Below are 5,031 nucleotides of genomic sequence, written 5' to 3'. Positions count from 1 at the left end.
TATTTTTAGAGAGTTAGGCCAATCAATCAATGTGCATTCCTTACTGTCGCAACCTACCCTTCGGCGGGAGGGCGACGCGAGGGCTCACGGGTGCGTCTTCCAAGGGAGGAAAACGCGCGGAGTCGCCACCAACGTTTATTCGAGGAAAACGTCGGAAAAACCAGAAAAGACGTGGTCTACGAACTTTAAGTGTGAGAGGTTCGGGAGTTATATTTATGCACGGGGAAGGTATTAGCACCCCACGCGTCCGTCGCAAGGGACGACAGCCTTTAATCAAGTGTGCAAATATGACTTCAATTTGTTTTATTTCCCTTTTACGTTTTTTTATACCTTTTTTGTATTTTTTATCTTTTTGTGGTCGACAAGGGTATTTCCCTTGCTCCTACGTATTCCTCAATTGTGATAAAGAAATAAGACCTACGTAGTTCTTTCAAAAAGGGGCGAATCAAGTGATTCTTTTTACTTGGAAGGTGTTCATTTAAGGCGTTGGACCTTAAAATGATCCATTTTACTTAGTGAGAAAGCTAAGGCGTTGGACCTCTAACCATCTCACGAGATCGACAAAAGCGGGGCTTTTGCTCCTACGTATTCTCAATCGAAGAGGAAATCAGACCTACGTAGTTCTCGCGAAGGCAGTAAAGTGATGTGTTGATTTTATGCTTTTGAATGGTCCATGTTAACCGATAAAAGAAAAGAGAACCGTTCAAGGCGTTGGACCTTAAAACGGTTTTCAGTGATTTTTTGTGGACGAAGCTTGATTTGTGAGTTGATTTTAGCCTTAGTTTCACTTTGGTTATCAGTCAATTCACTCAAGGAAACTTCCAAAGAAAAACATCCGATCGATTTTTTCTATTATTTTATTTAAAGATATTTTGATTATTTTATTATTATTTTGCCTTTTTTTTTTGTTTAACCGAGGTTACAGCATGAACGATCGGTTAGATTTTGTTTTAACAGTGATTAAACGAGATTACAACGCAAATGATCGGTTGAAATTCATTTCATCATTTATTAGGTCAGAAAACGACTTAAACGATCGGTTAAAGCTCGTTAAAAACGGAAGAAAACAAACCAAAATTGAACAAAATAAAGATGAAAGCCAAAAAACAAGAAAGGAATTAAAACTCTCGGATTTGGAAACTTACCCGTTGAAGAACGAAGAACGGATGATGAACAGATGAAGAACGGTGAAGAACGGAGGAAAACCTTCAAGGATTTGCTTACGGAAACATCTCAGAAGCATTACAAAAGCACCTCGGCTTGGATTTTCTTCATGGAAACAATTTTTTTCACCCAAAACAGCTGAAATGCAGAGCTAGGGGGATCAAGGACCCTTAGAACAGCCCCCTTTTGCCTTTTATAGGAAAAGGGGGAGGAGGTAGCTGCTCAGCTCGCCCAGGCTGGGCGAGCTGGATTACTTCCTAAAGCAATCTAGCTTTGAAAAACAGTCAGGAAGGCCCAATTCAAAATTTCAAAATTACTATTTGCACCCCCTATTTTGATAAGTTCACCCTCTTTCTTTCGTAATTTACGGAAAAGTTACGGAAGCCTATAGGACTTGATTTTCTTCTTTTTTTTCTCTTCCTTCTCACCCATATTAAATGAAATATGCTTATTTAGGGTTATGGGAATTTTACGGAAGCATTACGGGTGTCCCAGAAGCCCATTTTTTAACAAAACGGGGGAGGTGGTTGCCACCTAACTCGCCCAGGCGAGCTAGGTTGCTTCCACCTTAAACAAGAAAATGCCCAAAAACCTCTAGAAGGGCCCAGATTTGAAAATTACTATTTGCACCCCCGTTTTACTAAATACATCCCATTTGCCCCTTTTTTGCTAATTCTTTTTCCGTAACATTACGGAACCTCACGAATTACGTAACAATACTTGCTTTATTTCCGTAATGTCATGAAACTTTACGGATTGCGCAACCATCCCCTATTCGGCTTCTGGAATGTTACGGAACTTTACGGATTGCACAATAATGTTTCCTTTCGACTACCGACATGTCGCGGAACTTCACGGATTGCTTAACGATGGGTGTCAAGTTCCTCGAAGCAGTCAAGCGAAGGTTGCATGCCATCAAACAATGGTCCCCGGACGAAATTAGGGTATGACAATTGCCCCTCTTTACTTACCTTTTATCGGAGATAGTAGGAAAGTAAAGATAAGACACTGATTTCGTCCGTCTTAGCCTTTTCCGTAATTAATCTTTGATGATTCCCGAAGGCCACCCTTACCCCATCATGGGGATTTAATTGATCTCAATCACAATAGTTCCAACCAAAACGATTTGAAATAATTGACTCCCGTCTCTCCTTCTTCTTTCTCTGCACAACACAAAACAAAACAAACAAAAAATAACATAATATACACTTATACAAATGTTTGGTGAAGGAACCGATTGGGAAAATAACAAAAACCGTATTTTCCCCTCACCGGAGGCTCTGTACTTGATAACGGAGGATCCATGAACAGCGCTAGGCAATCAATTCATGGGGCTCCGAACTCGATGGTGGAGGATGCATGAACGACAATAAATTCATGGCGCTCCGAATAAGATTTGATGGTGGAGGATGCACAAACAGCGCTAGGCAATCAATTTGTGGGGCTCCGGACTCAATGGTGAAGGATGCATGAACGAAAATCAATTCATGGGGCTCCGAATAAGATTTGATGGTGGAGGATGCACGAACAGTGCTAGGCAACCAATTCGTGGGGCTCCGGACTCGATGGTGGAGGATGCATGAACGACAATCAATTCATGGGGCTCCGAATAAGATTTGATGGTGGAGGATGCACAAACAGCGCTAGGAAATCAATTCGTAGGGCTCCGGACTCGATGGTGGAGGATGCATGAACCGCAATCAATTCATGGGGCTTCGAATAAGATTTGATGGTGGAGGATGCACGAACAGCTCTAGGAAATCAATTCATGGGGCTCCGGACTCGATGGTGGAGGATGCATGAACGACAATCAATTCATAGGGCTCTGAATAAGATGGTGGAGGATGCATGAATGGCAATAAATTCATGGGGCTCCGAATAAGATTTGATGGTGGAGGATGCACGAACAGTGCTAGGAAATCAATTTATGGGGCTCCGGACTCGATGGTGGAGGATGCATGAACGACAATCAATTCGTGGGGCTCCGAATAAGATTTGATGGTGGAGGATGCACGAACAGCGCTAGGCAATCAATTCGCGGGGCTCCAGACTCGATGGTGGAGGATGCATGAATGGCAATCAATTCATGGGGCTCCGAATAAGATTTGATGGTGGAGGATGCATGAACAGCGCTAGGCAATCAATTTGTGGGGCTCCGAACTCGATGGTGGAGGATGCATGAATGGCAATCAATTCATAGGGCTCCAAATAAGATTTTATGGTGGAGGATGCACGAACAGCGCTAGGCAATCAATTCGTGGGGCTCCGAATAAGATTTGATGGTGGAGGATGCACGAACAGCGCTAGGCAATCAATTCGTGGGGCTCCGGACTCGATGGTGGAGGATGCATGAATGGAAATCAATTCACGGGGCTCCGAATAAGATTTGATGGTGGAGGATGCACGAATAGTGCTAGGCAATCAATTCGTGGGGCTCCGGACTCGATGGTGGAGGATGCATGAATGGCTATCAATTCATGGGGCTCCGAATAAGATTTGATGGTGGAGGATGCACGAACAACGCTAGGCAGTCAATTCGTGGGGCTCCGGACCTGATGGTGTAGGACGCATGAATGGCAATCAATTCATGGGGCTCCGAATAAGATTTGATTTTAGGACCAAATGGTCCACCGGGTTCTTTCAGCTAAAAGGCGAGCATGCTTTAGCAAGGAAAAAATAAATCATTCACGAGAGCACCATATTTTAGAGAAACAATATGCTTACACCAAAATAGTTTTCCTTGTAACCAAAAATGAAGGGTAGGATGTCAACGTTTAGCTTTTAAATGAACATTCAAGGGAAACGTCGGGTTAAACTGAAATTGGGAATAAAATCACTCTTGGTGTAAAAAAACTCACACAGGTAAGTGTTTTACCCTAATTCCAAACCATAGCTGCACCATGACTTTATTTTGCACATGATTTCCTATCGAACCAAAAGATTACACGCGCGATCACGGATCAATAGGATTTTCTCAAAGGTAGTGTTTTTGAAGAGGAAGCTAGGTGTTTCGGTCTTTTCCTCTTTGTTTATGTGGGGCGGGATATCGCCAGTCGGGAGCGACCTTGAATCGCAATCCCAAAGGAAGAACCACTTCAAAATGGGTTTTCCCTTTGTCGGCGGTCATTTACCTTGCCGAAAATTTATCTGGTCGGAAGATCTTATGTTCTCTTTCTTGGTTTCCTTTACTGATCAGGAATTATTCTGTTTTCCTCCGATCTTTTCCTTTTTACTTTCTTCCGATATTTGATCGGGAATCCTTCTTTTCCTTTTCTTTTCTTTCTTTTCATTTCTTCCCCTTTTTTTCCTTTCGATCTTTGATTGGGAATTCGGGTTTTAGCATTCGTTATTCGCTCTCCCTTGAGGAGATTCTGTTGTCCTCTTCTTCGGGGGAAAGGGTGAGGATTCTCTTCATGGGCCAAGGTTCAAAGTAGCTTAAGGTTCTGTCTCAACATGGTCTTTTCATTGTGCGTGCCCGATTTTGATATTTGGGGCAAAATAAATTCATGTGTTAGGGTGTCGGTTTCGGGTTAAACTCCCATATTATTTCCACGAGGCACGTGTAACAATGATGATTTGGAAACAACGCGCAAAATTAGTCATGCATACAGCTAGGTGGGTACTCAAGCATCCAACTAATGGCATTATGACACTAAGGCTCGGGATTTATGCAAGTAGACCCAGTGTTTCCAAATTATGTTCTTTCATTGGTTCAACGAATCCATCCATTCTTATCTCGGTTATTTTGGAAAATAAACTCTTAGCGTCAATTTCTTGTTTCCAAAAGATATGTTTGCTCTCTACGAATGATTTGTGCTTCCCATGACCATAACATGCCGACCTTCGAGGTCTCTCTTTCTCTTTTCT

This window comes from Glycine max, chromosome 3 (genome assembly GCF_000004515.6).
Source record: "Glycine max cultivar Williams 82 chromosome 3, Glycine_max_v4.0, whole genome shotgun sequence".
Taxonomy (NCBI): domain Eukaryota; kingdom Viridiplantae; phylum Streptophyta; class Magnoliopsida; order Fabales; family Fabaceae; genus Glycine; species Glycine max.
Note: the sequence above shows the minus strand (reverse complement) of the source record.